Source organism: Mobula hypostoma, chromosome 1, assembly GCF_963921235.1.
Source record: "Mobula hypostoma chromosome 1, sMobHyp1.1, whole genome shotgun sequence".
Taxonomy (NCBI): domain Eukaryota; kingdom Metazoa; phylum Chordata; class Chondrichthyes; order Myliobatiformes; family Myliobatidae; genus Mobula; species Mobula hypostoma.
Window position 1 is genome coordinate 146,186,615 of NC_086097.1, and position 15,622 is coordinate 146,202,236.

General features: G+C 42.5%; 1 protein-coding gene across 1 annotated transcript in view; it reads left to right on the forward strand.

The window, feature by feature from the left end:
* The first annotated feature begins 433 nt into the window (after positions 1–433).
* The window catches only part of LOC134351422 (xin actin-binding repeat-containing protein 1-like), a 51,663-nt gene continuing 36,474 nt past the window's right edge, over positions 434–15,622 (forward strand). Inside the window, exon 1 of the mRNA XM_063057545.1 lies at positions 434–454. The gene's annotated coding sequence lies outside the window, so the exon portion shown is untranslated. The remainder of the gene's footprint in view (positions 455–15,622) is intronic.

Sequence of the window (15,622 nt, forward strand, 5' to 3'; positions counted from 1 at the left end):
TATGTGGCTCTCGTACCCCCAAAGACACCTCTTGACAAAGGCAGACGTCAATGATAAAATTCACCACTGTCTTCAATGTCCTAGGACAACGTTTGATCAATTGGAGAAAAAGATGCTTGAAGATCAAAATCTCAAACTGAGCTCAAAGCTCGTGGGCTACTGGTAAGCAATAATGCTTGCTGTCCATGCATTTCTTTGGCATTGATTACCTAGTGCGGACACCTCAAGGCATCGAGAAGGTACTACAGAAGATGTCTCCACAGTGTCTTCCGAATACACTGAAGGGATAAAAATCCTTTCCTGACCAACATCCTGAGCATTGAGGCTTTTATTATTCCTTTAGGTTCCACAATTCACGTGCCTGACATCAGACTTCCAAAACCAAGACTCTGTTCCAAGCTCTGTCAGAGGAGGAGGTTACCAAGAGGATGGAGGAGATGAAGAGCTAAAGAAGGTGATGTTTGCTACCTTCTCCAATTTTATAGTCTATGTGATGAAGGTATTCCTAGGCATACAATAGTTTCTACCTGATGTTGCCCCTATTGGAAGTAACTTTGTATATATATGAGATTTGCGATTTTCATGATCAATACAGCTGGGATAACATGTACAAAACATAGATCAGGCAACCCTCCACACTTGTCCGCAGCTTGCAGACTACCACACAGCAGAGACAGTAGCAGGTCCAAAGCCAGTTCCAGTTGCTTCATGATCTGTGTGAAGATGAGGTGAAGTGAAGTTTGCATCATCCCTCATGATAGAATGAGAGATTGGAGGGAGATCTCTTGTGCCTCCTGACAGGAAGTGTACAACTCCTTGCTGGAATCACTTGATGTTTGATCTTCTCTCTGGTTATGACTGATTGTAACTGAACTGTGCTTGGCTTGTTCTTAGAGATATCAAAGTAAAATGAACCTAAGAAGCCAAGAATCAGAAGAAAGATGGGCAGTGAGTAATTATTCTAGATGGTTTACACATTGGGATAGTCATTGCATTAATTGACATGGAATATTACTTGGCTACAGAAATAAAAACAGAATCTACCAGAGAAAAAAAACAGTGGGTCAGGCAACATCTACAGAATATGAGAAAAAGTTAACACTTCATGTCTGAGACCCTTGAAGCTGTCTTTCTGCAAATATTTGATCATTTTTATTTTCTGCTTTTGTATTCTGGATCCTTATATGTAATATATCTGAATAAGACTTAAGACGCGTGAAGACTTTGTTTACCTAAAGAGATGATCAAAAGTTATGTTTATCATTAACATATAATTTTAAATGTTAATTTTCTAATTGTTTACTTCACTTCAAAAAGATTTTTACCTGTCAGAGATTCAATAATTAATTAAAAAAATTCTTTATCCTTGACAATTGTCAAAACTATGGTTATGTCATATCTAGTTATCAAAGGTATTAGAGATAATTTGTGCGTAGGACTTCTATATTGTGATGTCACTTTCCTGATGTAATTCTGGGAACTATCTCCAAGCTAAAAAAGAAGCTAGCTAATGACTTATAGGACAAGAAAGCATCAACAATTGTTGATAATCCAATATATTTGGCCTGCTGGGATTGTGAAGGCTCAATATTCAGATAGCATTCCAACATTGATTGATATTGTACAGATGTGAGATATAACATCAGGAGTAGTTTCCTGATTACCGTTTCCCTGAATGTCAAAAAAGAAGGGGGGAAGATGGGTTGCAGTAATTTGAGTCTTTGCAACAGAAAATATAACCCCCCACCAACATCTCCATTCCTCTATTTCATTAATAGCTGCCTGCATTTTCCTAACTATATAATTTACATTCCTGCCTCTCTTCCACACTGCACCATCATCAGTATTTAACAGTTTGGAAATGTCTGAGCCAACATTAAAGAAAATATCATAAATCATAGTATTAAAAAGGAATGGGCAACACTCTCCCCTGTGGAGTCCCATTCTCTATCTTAACCTCAGAGAATGTTGTTCCCACCATAATCTGTATCTTCCCTTCATATGAAAAATATTGAAAGCTCAAAACGGTCCAATCAAATAACATAATAACTGATAAAAGTCCCAGAATTCCAAGCTTAAAGCTATCCCAGTGCAGGATGAATGAAGGAAGACACAGGCATTTGCCCTAAGGAGCTGGAGGAAGCTGAGAACAAGCCATTTAGTATAACTGATCCTAAAAGTACTGTCAATAAGATAAGTCAGAATTCACTTCAGTAATTCTGATCATTTATTACAACACAGCTTGAAAGGCTCGACAGCTAATGTAGAAGTGGATGTTAATGGCTCCACCTAGTGATGGTTTAAATATTGCATTTGGCCCTTTATACACCACAGAATCCAATAATGAGGAAAGCGGGGCACCTCTGTAGCATCGCACCTCTGTAGCATCGCATTTTAGCACAGCGCTATTAGAGCTTGGAGTTCAATTCTGGCACTGTTCTGTAGGGAGTATCTGTATGCCCTACCTATGGAATGTGTGTGCTTTTTTCTGGATCCTCGAGATTTTCCCCCACCGTCCAAAGAAACGGGTAGATTAATTGGTCATTGTAAATTTTCCCGTGAATAGAATGGTGATAATTGGGTTGGTCAGGCATTGCTGGGGCAGCATAGTTCAAAGAGCCAGGAGGCTGTATTGCTAAATAAAAAGTAAATAAATTTCTAGTTTTAACAAATACATGCTTATTTTTGCAAACTAACTAACCTTCCAATACTTTATAGCGATCTTGTCATGAGAGGCCCCTTGGGTAAGAGTGACCATAATATGGTGGAATTCTTCATTAACATGGAGAGTGACGTAGTTAATTCAGAAACAAAGGTTCTGAACTTAAAGAGGGGTAACTTTGAAGGTATGAGACGTGAATTAGCTAAGATAGACTGGCAAATGACACTTCAAGGATTGACGGTGGATATGCAATGGCAGGCATTTAAAGGTTGCATGGATGAACTACAACAATTGTTCATCCCAGTTTGGCAAAAGAATAAATCAAGGAAGGTAGTGCACCCGTGGCTGACAAGAGAAATTAGGGATAGTATCAATTCCAAAGAAGTAGCATACAAATTAGCCAGAGAAAGTGGCTCACCTGAGGACTGGGAGAAATTCAGAGTTCAGCAGAGGAGGACAAAGGGCTTAATTAGGAAGGGGAAAAAATTATGAGAGAAAACTGGCAGAGAACATAAAAACGGACTGTAAAAGCTTTTATAGATATGTAAAAAGGAAAAGACTGATAAAGACAAATGTAGGTCCCCTGCAAACAGAAACAGGTGAATTGATTATGGGGAGCAAGGACATGGCAGACCAATTGAATAATTACTTTGGTTCTGTCTTCACTAAGGAGGACATAAATAATCTTCCAGAAATAGTAAGGGACAGAGGGTCCAGTGAGATGGAGGAACTGAGCGAAATACATGTTAGTAGGGAAGTGGTGTTAGGTAAATTGAAGGATTGAAGGCAGATAAATCCCCAGGGCCAGATGGTCTGCATCCCAGAGTGCTTAAGGAAGTGGCCCAAGAAATAGTGGATGCATTAGTGATAATTTTTCAAAACTCGTTAGATTCTGGACTAGTTCCTGAGGATTGGAGGGTGGCTAATGTAACCCCACTTTTTAAAAAAGGAGGGAGAGAGAAACCGGGGAATTATAGGCCGGTTAGCCTAACGTCGGTGGTGGGGAAACTGCTGGAGTCAGTTATCAAGGATGTGATAACAGCACATTTGGAAAGCGGTGAAATGATCGGACAAAGTCAGCATGGATTTGTGAAAGGAAAATCATGTCTGACGAATCTCATAGAATTTTTTGAGGATGTAACTAGTAGAGTGGATAGGGGAGAACCAGTGGATGTGGTATATTTGGATTTTCAAAAGGCTTTTGACAAGGTCCCACACAGGAGATTAGTGTGCAAACTTAAAGCACACGGTATTGGGGGTAAGGTATTGGTGTGGGTGGAGAATTGGTTAGCAGACAGGAAGCAAAGAGTGGGAATAAACGGGACCTTTTCAGAATGGCAGGCGGTGACTAGTGGGGTACCGCAAGGCTCAGTGCTGGGACCCCAGTTGTTTACAATATATATTAATGACTTGGATGAGGGAATTAAATGCAGCATCTCCAAGTTTGCGGATGACACAAAGCTGGGTGGCAGTGTTAGCAGTGAGGAGGATGCTAAGAGGATGCAGGGTGACTTGGATAGGTTGGGTGAGTGGGCAAACTCATGGCAGATGCAATTTAATGTGGATAAATGTGAAGTTATCCACTTTGGTGGCAAAAATAGGAAAACAGATTATTATCTGAATGGTGGCCGATTAGGAAAAGGGGAGGTGCAACGAGACCTGGGTGTCATTATACACCAGTCATTGAAAGTGGGCATGCAGGTACAGCAGGCGGTGAAAAAGGCGAACGGTATGCTGGCATTTATAGCGAGAGGATTCGAGTACAGGAGCAGGGAGGTACTACTGCAGTTGTACAAGGCCTTGGTGAGACCACACCTGGAGTATTGTGTGCAGTTTTGGTCCCCTAATCTGAGGAAAGACATCTTTGCCATAGAGGGAGTACAAAGAAGGTTCACCAGATTGATTCCTGGGATGGCAGGTCTTTCATATGAAGAAAGACTGGATGAACTGGGCTTGTACTCGTTGGAATTTAGAAGATTGAGGGGGAATCTGATTGAAACGTATAAGATCCTAAAGGGATTGGACAGGCTAGATGCGGGAAGATTGTTCCCGATGTTGGGGAGGTCTAGAACGAGGGGTCACAGTTTGAGGATAGAGGGGAAGCCTTTTAGGACCGAGGTTAGGAAAAACTTCTTCACACAGAGAGTGGTGAATCTGTGGAATTCTCTGCCACAGCAAACTGTTGAGGCCAGTTCATTGGCTGTGTTTAAAAGGAAGTTAGATATGGCCCTTGTGGCTACAGGGGTCAGGGGGTATGGAGGGAAGGCTGGGTTCTGAGTTGGATGATCAGCCATGATCATAATAAATGGCGGTGCAGGCTCGAAGGGCCGAATGGCCTACTCCTGCACCTATTTTCTATGTTTCTATGTTTATCGAAGTCATTTAAATTTGGTCAGATTGAAGCAACTCCTCATCTTAGGGCTTTCCTCTAACTCTGTATCCTACTGTAACCGTGATATTCATCAGACCATTGCCTCTGTGTCAAATGCATCGTCACAAGCCAACTGATTTTACTTTGAGCTGCAATGGATTTGCATGGGCTTCACTGTGATTGCTTCAGCTTGGATATAGAGAGAGGCTGAAGGGGTGATAGATAGGACAAATAGAGAGGTGGCTACACCCAATGTGCAGGACACAGGAGACTGGGGTGACAGTCAGACAGAGGAAAGGGGTTAAGGAGCCAGTGCAGAGTATCCCTGTGGCCATCCACCTCAACAACAGGTATACCACTTTGGATACTATTGCGGGGATTGGCCTAACAGAGCAAAGTCACAGTAGGCGGATCTCTAGCTCTGAGTCTGGCTCTATGACTCAGGAGGGAAGGGGGAAGAAAAGACACATTTTGGTGATAGGGGATTCGTTAGTTAGGAGAACAGTCAGGAGGTTCTGTGGGCAAGAATGAGATTCCCAGATGGTATGTTGCCTCCCAGCTGCCACGGCCCAGAACATCTCGGATTGAGACCTCAGCATTCTTACGTGTAAGAGTGAACAGCCAGAGGTCGTGCTCCATGTAGGTACCAATGATGTGGGTAGGATGAGTGACAAATTCTGCATAGGGAGTTCAGGGAGTTAGGTGCTTATTTAATGGGCAATACCTCCAGGGTTGTCATCTCTGGATTGTTGCCTGTGCCACGTGCTAGTGAGGCTGGAACTAGGAAGACTATACAGTTTAATACATGGCTAAGGAGATGGTGCAGGAGGGAGTGCTTTGGCTCTCTTCCAGAGAAGGTGGGGCATGTACAGAAGGGACAGTTTGCACGTGAACTGGAGGGGAACTAATATCCTAGTGGGACCGTTTGCTGTACAGTGGGGTGGGTTTAAACTTGAGATGCAGGAGGATGGGAACCAGAATGCCAGAACATTTCGTGGAGAGGTTGTGGAAGCAGATGTTGGTAAGACCTCAGACAGTTGGGAATCAAAAGGTTGAGCATTGTGTGACTATGTCTTGAGCTGCATATATTTCAGTGCAGGAAGTATCATAGGTAAGGTGGATGATAGTGTTGAAGATGAGGTTCCTGAGCTGCTGAAAAGTGTAGTCAGTAGCTCTGGATGAAGAGAAAGCATTCCATCTGGGCCCCCAAGTGAGTGAAAGGCATCCAGGGGGTGAGCCCGGGCCGCCGGGATTCACTGCTGAATCTTCTGGAGGTGTCGAGGGCCTATCAGCGAAAAACAGAGGAAAGAGGGAGCCCACTTGATAACCCAGAAAATGCCACCACTCACTTGGCCACCCCACAGAATCTAGGCAGCATGTCTCAGGAGTGCAAATAAGGGATATTAACATCTAGTCCTACATAACATACCTGAAGTGATATGTAGTGAGGAGAGGCTGTTGATAGGGCAACAGATGAGTTGCAATGTAAAAGGTGGTCAAAATTGAAAAGGGTGAATACAGGACTGAAATGTTATACTTCAGTGTGTGCAGTATATGGAATAAGGTAGATGAGCTTGTAGTACAGTTACAAATTGGCATGTATGATGTTGTGGGCATCACTGACTCATGGCTGAAAGAAAATTATAGCTAGGAGCTTAATGTCCAAGGATACATATTGTATTAAAAAAACAGACAGGAAGGCAGAGGGGTTGACATTGCTCTGTTGGTAAAAAATAAAATCCTTAGAAAGATGTGGCATAGGGTCGGAAGGTGTTGAATCATTGTGGATACAGCTAAGGAACTGCAAGGATAAAAAGCTCTGATGGGAGTTGTATTTAGAACCCAAACAGTAGTAAGGATGTAGTCTAGAAATTACAGTAGAAATAGAAAATACATGCCAAAAGGGCAATGTTACAGTAGTCATGAGGGATTTCAAAATGCAGATAGATTGGGAAACTTAGGTTGGTGCTGAATTCTAAGAGGGTGAGTTCCTAGAATGCCTATGAGATGGCTTTTTAAGAACAGGTTGTGGTTAAGCCCACTAGGGGATCAGCTATTCTGGATTGGGTGTTGTACAATGAACCAGAATTGATTAAAGAATTTAAGGTAAAAGAACCCTTAGGGCCAAACAATCATTATATGATCGAATTCATCCTGAAATTTGAGAAAGAGAAGCCTAAGTCAGATGTATCAGTACTATAGTGGAGTAAAGAGAATTACAGAGGTATGAGAGAAGAGTTGGCCAGAATTGATTGGAAAAGAACACTGGCAGGGATGATGGCAGAGCAGCAATGGCTGGAACTTCTGGAAGTAATTCGGAAGGCACAGGATATATACATCCCAAAGAAGAAGTATTCTAAAGACAAGATGACACAACCATGACTAACAAGAGAAGTCAAAGCCAACATAAAAGCCAAAGAGAAGGCATATAATAGAGCAAATATTAGTGGAAAGTTAGAGGACTGGGAAGCTTTTAAAAACCAACAGAAGGCAAGTAGAAAAGTCTTTAAGAAGGCAAAGATTGAATACAAAAGTAAGTTAGCCAATAATATTAAAGAAGATACCAAAAGTTTCTTCAGATACATAAAGTGTAAAGGAGAGGCAAGAGTGAATATCAGACCGCTGGAAAATGATACTGGAGAGGTAGTAAAGGACAACACAAAATGGCGGACAAACTGAATAAATATTTTCCATGAGTCTTCACAGTGGAAGACACTGGCAGTCTGGTGGAAGTTCCGGGTGTCTGGGGTTATGAACTGTGTGAAGTTACCATAACTAGAAAGAAGGTTTTTGAGAAATTAAAAGGTCTGAAGGTAGATACGTCACCTGGACCAGATGGTGTATTCCTCAGGGTTCTGAAAGAGGTGGCTGAAGAGATTGTGGAGGCATTAGTAATGATCTTACAAGAATCACTAGATTCAGGAATGGTTCCAGAAAACTGGAAAATTGCAAATGTCACTCCATTCTTCAAGAAGGGAGAGAGGCAGAAGAAAGGAAAATATAGACCAGTTAGTCTGACCTCAGTGGCTGGGCAGCTGTGGAGGCCGAGTCTTGTGTATATTTAAGGCAGAGGATGATAGATTCTTGATTGGTCAGGACATGAAGGGTTAAGGGGAGAAGGCAGGAGATTGGGGCTGAGAGGAAAATTGGACCAGCCATGATGAAATAGTGGACCAGACTTGATGGACCAAACAGCCGAATTCTACTCCTATATCTTAGATTTCAAGGAAATCTCCGGAAATCTGGTGGCATCTGTCTACATAACTCTTTGTAACTGAATACTATCTCTACATTTAGGCTGAAGCCTTAGCCTGATATTTCTGTTTGTTTTTCTGACTACACTCCATGGCTGTGCCTCATGAAATCCAGTGACGGGTCCTCGACCATTGACAGTGGGGAATCCACTTGAGAATCCTGTGTCAGGATGCATTACTGGATGCTTGGCTAGAACCCTGTTCCCGCAACCCTGCTCCCATTAATTTCAATTAAAGGGACCAACTGCAATCAACTAAATTGTGGATAATCTATTTTTTAAATTGCTTGATCAAATGTATTTGCTTTTTAATACACTTAAGTGTGATAGTTTTTGTCAGCATAATGTTGTATTTTAACAGTTTGAATATGTTTTATTAGCCTTTACATATACGATAATTGGCTTTCTAAACGAACCACAACATCAGCTGGTTTCCCGATTGAATCGGTCTCTCTGGAAATTTGACTATGCACTAACATTGCGGATCAAGCTTGCGCACATGAGCTGGGTTCTTTATCGGATGTGCATGTAACAGTGCTATTCCTAGTGTCATGCACCAGAAATAGAGCATCGTCAGGATATAATTAGGGCATATTCCAGAATGCAAGTATCACTGGGCACTCATAAACATGATTTCATAGCACTGTGCTCATCAAGGGTGCATTTTAAAGCAGCCATCTATGAGCAGATCCCAGTTTGGTGTTGAAAGGCCAAATCCAGAAATTGACCTATTACTTTCCTGACACTCGCCAAGGTACTGATTCCCCAATCCCGTAACTCCATTCACCTTCCCACTCCACAGATGTAGCATTGAGAACCTTGCCCTGCCTCTTCCAGCCACTGATTCACTGATAAGGACCCATTCACCCACCCCTCTTGACCTCCAGTCACATACCTATGACCTACTGAAGTCTAATTCATGGATCTAACCCTACCCCACAACCCACTGATCTGCAATCCTGACCAGTGACCCTATCTCACCAATATTAGCCACACACCCCCAACCCCACAGCCTTGACCAGCTATCACATGATCCTGACTCGCTCTCTCAAACCCTGTCCTGACTCATTGAAGGCCATCACCAACCCTGACTAGTGTTCAGAAGACCCCAACTCTAACCTTCCACATCAACTATCCTGACTGATAGTCACAGGACCCTGACTCATCTATAATACACATCACCCTCAACACCGAGGAACAACAACAAGACTCTAAATTGATGTTACTCATTAACAACAAATCACTTTCTCACCAGTTCACAACTATCCCCCTAACTCTGGATTTCCTTAATGTCCAGGACACATTGACTGAGACTCCACAGACAAAGAGAATTTTCAATATTCATTTCTCCATGAGTGAAGAAACTGCTCGTTTCAGCCCTAAATTATTCTCAAACTATGTCCCCTAGTTCTTAGCTCCTGAGCCAGAGGAAACATTTTGGTCATTTAAACAATCTGGCCCTTTAAGAAAACACAAGAGAGACTTTAGGCACTGGAAATCTGCAGTAACACACACACACAAAACACTGGAGGAATTTAGCAAGTCAAGAATCCTGATAAAGGGTCTTCACCTGAAACATCAACTGTTCATTTCCCTCCATGGATGCTGCTTGATCTGCTGAGTTCATCTAATATTTTATGTGTGCGACCTTTTACAAATTTAAGCTGTGATGGGACCACTTCCTGTGGTCTTCATTGATTTGTATACAAACATACTTAAGTCCTTTGCAGAGGCCATTGCACCGATACTTTTACCATTTAACAAATACTCTGCATTTTTACATGAATTGAATTGACTTTATTTCTTCCATCTTCACATACACGAGGAGTAAAAAATCTTTACATTACGTCTCCGACAGAATGTCACAGATGGTAGCAGCTGGAGCAGTTTGTGGTTGGGGTGACTCGGGTCCCCAATTGTCCTTCAGGCCCTTTTTACGCACCTGTCCTGAATAGTGGGAAGTTCACATCCACAGATGTGCTGGGCTGTCGGCACCACTCTCCGCAGAGTCCTGTGATTGAGGTAAGTACAGTTCCCATACCAGGTAGTGATGCAGCCAGTCCGGATGTGCCCTGTAGGAAGCCTTTAGGATTTGGGGACCCCTGCTAAACTTATTCAACTGTCTGAGATGAAAGAGGCACTGATTTGCTTTTTTCACCACACAGCCGGTATATACAGACCACGTGAGGTCCTTGGTGATGTGGATGCCGAGGAACTTAAAGCTGTTCACCCTCTCAACCCCAGATCCATTGATGTCAATAGCAGTTAGCCTGTCTCCGTTCCTCCCGTAGTCCACAACCAGCTGTGGGTCATGGGTCTACAGAGAGTAAAGGAGGGGGCTTAGGACATAGCCCTGAGGGGCTCCTGTGTTGAGGGTCAGAGGGGCAGAGGTGAGGGAGCCCACTCTTACCACCTGCTGGTGATCTGACAGGAAGTCCAGGATCCAGCTGCACAAGGCAGAGTGAAGGCCGAGGTCTCTGAGCTTCTTCTCAAGCCTAGAGGGAGTTATAGTGTTGAATGCTGAACTGTAGTCCAAGAATAGTATTCTCACATAAGCATCCCTCTTCTCCGGGTGTGTAAGGACAGTATGCTGAGCTGTGGCTATTCTGTCATCTGCTGATCGGTTGTGTCAGTAAGCGAATTGTAGGGGGTCCAGTGTGGGTGGCAGCATGTTGTAGATGTAATCCTTGACCAGCCTCTCAAAGCATTTGCTTATTATTGAGGTGAGTGCAACAGGATGCCAGTCATTCAGACATGTTATCTTGGTCTTTATAGGTACAGGGACAATGGTGGATGTTTTGAAGCAGGAGGGCACTCTATGCTGGGAGAGGGAGGGATTAAAAATGTCTTTAAACACACCTGCCAGATGTGCTGAGCACATCCTGAGTACCTGCCCTGGGATGCCGTCCGGTCCCGCAGCCTTGCGACTGTCCACTCATTGGAAACACCATCCACATATTTTCACCTACTCGTTCCACTTGTCAATAAATATCTTTTGAATCATCACAATCCCATCAAGTTTAAAATCATCAGCAGTATGATGTTCAGTTGCTTTTGCCAAGTTATTTATATAGTGTGAAAAGCTGGGGCCCAAGCATCCATCACAACAGTATCCAATTAGTCACAGCCAGCCAACTTGATTAACCAACGAGGATAACTTCAATCACTGCTACTCTGAACTGACTTACTTTCAAAGTCTCTTTACAACTCATGTTCGCAGTGTGATTGTTATTATTTGCAGCGTTTATCCTCTTTTCCACATTAGTTGTTTGTCAGCCATGTCTTTTTAGGTACAGTATAGCCTTTTGTACAATAAATTTTTATTGTTCTTTTCCTATAAATGCCTGCAAGAAAATGAATCTCAAGATAACATACAGTAAAGCATATATGTACCTTAATAATAAATATACTTTGAACTTGAAAATAACATGTTTACTCTCACTTTTTGTTCTTGATTGAAAACCAGTTCTCAATCTGTGACAGGATGTTACTCCTGTCTCCATGTGCTTGAACATTATAGATCAATCTACTGTGCAGGCCATTGAGAATCCTTTTCAAAAATCCAAATACACCATCTCCACTGTTTTTCCTTTATTTATTGTACTAGCTCTATCATCAAAGAATTCCAGTACATTAGTCAAACATAATTTTTCTCTTTTTAGTCCATTTTGGCACTGTTCAGTCCTATTCTTCTTCTTCAAGAGTTAATTACATCCTCCATTACAAATTGACCTTTGTTTTTACATAACAGGATCACATTTCTACCATTGGAACAACTCTGGGATCTATAAAACTTTGGAATGTGATAACAGAAGCATCTAACATTCCTGCAGTCAAAACTCTGAGAAGCAACTCATCCGACCCCTTGGATTTATTGGTTTTCAAGCAGACCAACTTCCCTAGTATTATTTTCCTCACTCTCATTAAATCCTCTCTTCTCTAACTTACCTGGAAAGTTTATCATGTCTTCTGGAAGGACAGATACAAAGCAATTGTTTAAATCCTCTGCCATTTTCTTATTCACCATAACAAATTCTCTGTTCTGTTGAAAAGTGCCTTGCACTTTGCCCCACTTATCTTTTCCTCTTACGTACCTGTAAAAACATTTTTCTCTTTTTGTCAGTTCACTCATATATTCTACGTTGTCTTAGATTACTCCACAGGTCTCCCTTGTCCATTCATCCATTCCCAGTAATCTCCCTACTGGCAGTTAACCTTGGAAGCCAAACAAATGCTACACCTTCCCATAACACCACCTCCTCACCACCATTCAGGGCCCCAAAAAGTCCTTCCTGGTGAGGTGCACTTTGCCTCCAGTCTGTCAGGGTCATCTACTTATATCCGGTACCATAGAAACTACAGTACAGAAACAGGCCCTTTGGCCCTTCTTGGCTGTGCCGAACCATTTTCTGCCTAGTCCCACTGACCTGCACATGGACCATATCCCTCCATACACCTCCCATCCATGTATCTGTCCAATTTATTCTTAAATGTTAAAAAAGAACCCGCATTTACCACTTCGTCTGGCAGCTCATTCCACACTCCCACCACTCTCTGTGTGAAGAAGCCCCCTCTAATGTTCCCTTTAAACTTTTCCCCCCTCACCCTTAACCCATGTCCTCTTAGATTACTCCACTTTTTCTCCCCTTGCCTCAGTGGAAAAAGCCTGCTTGCATTCACTCTATCTATACCCATCATAATTTTATATACCTCTATCAAATCTCCCCTCATTCTTCTACGCTCCAGGGAATAAAGTCCTAACCTATTCAACCTTTCTCTGTAACTGAGTTTCTCAAGTCCCGGCAACATCCTTGTAAACCTTCTCTGCACTCTTTCAACCTTATTTATATCCTTCCTGTAATTTGGTGACCAAAACTGAACACAATACTCCAGATTCGGCCTCACCAATGCCTTATACAACCTCATCATAACATTCCAGCTCTTATACTCAATACTACGATTAATAAAGGCCAATGTACCAAAAGCTCTCTTTATGACCCTATCTACCTGTGACGACACTTTTAGGGAATTTTGTATCTGTACTCCCAGATCCCTCTGTTCCACTGCACTCCTCAGTGCCTTACCATTAACCCTGTATGTTCTACGTTGGTTTGTCCTTCCAACGTGCAATACCTCACACTTGTCAGTATTAAACTCCATCTGCCATTTTTCAGCCCATTTTTCCAGCTGGTCCAAGTCCCTTTGCAGGCTCTGAAAACCTTCCTCACTGTCTACTACACCTCCAATCTTTGTATCATCAGCAAACTTGCTGATCCAATTTACCACATTATCATCCAGATCATTGATATAGATGACAAATAACAATGGACCCAGCACTGATCCCTGTGGCACACCACTAGTCACAGGCCTCCACTCAGAGAAGCAATTTTCTACCACCACTCTCTGGCTTCTTCCATCGAGCCAATATCCAATCCAATTTACCACCTCTCCATGTATACCTAGCAACTGAATTTTCCTAACTAACCTCCCATGCGGGACCTTGTCAAAGGCCTTACTGAAGTCCATGTAGACAATATCCACTGCCTTCCCTTCACCCACTTTCCTGGTAACCTCCTCGAGAAACTCCAACAGATTGGTCAAACATGACCTACCACGCACAAAGCCATGTTGACTCTCCCTAATAAGCCCCTGTCTATCCAAATGCTTGTAGATTCTGTCTCTTAGTACTCCCTGAAATAACTTACCTACTACTGACGTTAAACTCACTGGCCTATAATTTCCCGGATTACTTTTCGATCCTTTTTTAAACAACGGAACAACATGAGCCACTCTCCAATCCTCCGGCACTGCACCCGTAGACAGCGACATTTTAAATATTTCTGCCAGGGCCCCCGCAATTTCAACACTAGTCTCCTTCAAGGTCCGAGGGAAGACCCTGTCAGGTCCCGGGGATTTATCCACTTTAATTTTCCTCAAGACAGCAAGCACCTCCTCCTTTTCAATCTGTACAGTTGCCATGGTTTTACTACTTGATTCCCTCAATTCCATAGATTTCATGCCAGCTTCCTTAGTAAATACAGACGCAAAAAACCTATTTAAGATCTCCCCCATTTCCTTTGGTTCCGCACAAAGCCGACCACTCTGATTTTCAAGAGGACCAATTTTATCCCTTACAATCCTTTTGCTCTTAATATACTTGTAAAAGCTCTTTGGATTATCCTTCACTTTGACTACCAAGGCAACCTCATGTCTTCTTTTAGCCCTCCTGATTTCTTTCTTAAGTATTTTCTTGCACTTCTTATACTCCTCAAGCACCTGATTTACTCCCTGTTTCCTATACATTTCATACAACTCCCTCTTCTTCTTTATCAGAGTTGCATTATCCCTTGAGAACCAAGGTTCCTTATTCCTATTCAATTTGCTTTTAATCCTGACAGGAACATACAAACTCTGCACTCTCAAAATTTCCCCTTTGAAGGCCTCCCACCTACCAATCACATCTTTGCCAGAGAACAACCTGTCCCAATCCACGCTTTTTAGATCCTTTCTCATTTCTTCAAATTTGGCCTTCTTCCAGTTCAGAACCTCAACCCTAGGACCAGATCTATCCTTGTCCATGATCAAATTGAAACTAATGGCGTTATGATCACTGGAACCAAAGTGCTCCCCTACACAGACTTCCGTCACTTGTCCTAACTCGTTTCCTAACAGGAGATCCAATATTGCATCCCCTCTAGTTGGTCCCTCTATATACTGATATAGAAAACTTTCCTGAACACATTTTACAAACTCTAAACCATCTAGACCCCGAACAGTATGGGAGTCCCAATCAATGTATGGAAAATTAAAATCCCCTACCACCACAACTTTATGTTTCCTGCAGTTGTCTGCTATCTCTCTGCAGATTTGCTCTTCCAAGTCTCGTTGACTATTGGGTGGTCTGTAATACAATCCCACTAATGTGGCCATACCTTTCCTGTTTCTCAGCTCCACCCATAAGGACTCAGTAGACAAGCCCTCTAATCTGTCCTGCCTGAGCACTGCTGTAATATTTTCCCTAACAAGCAATGCTACTCCCCCACCTTTCATTCCTCTGCCTCGATCACATCTGAAACATCGGAACCCTGGAATATTAAGCTGCCAGTCCTGCCCCTCCTGTAGCCAAGTTTCACTAATTGCTACAACATCATAATTCCACGTGTCAATCCACGCCCTCAACTCATCCGCCTTCCCCGCAATACTCCTAGCATTGAAATATATACACCTCAGAAGATTTTTACCACCACTCACAACCTTTCTATCAGCGGATTTGCTTAAACTTTCAACATCATTTATTTTCACCCCAGCCACACTGTCAGCTCTGGCACTCTGGTTC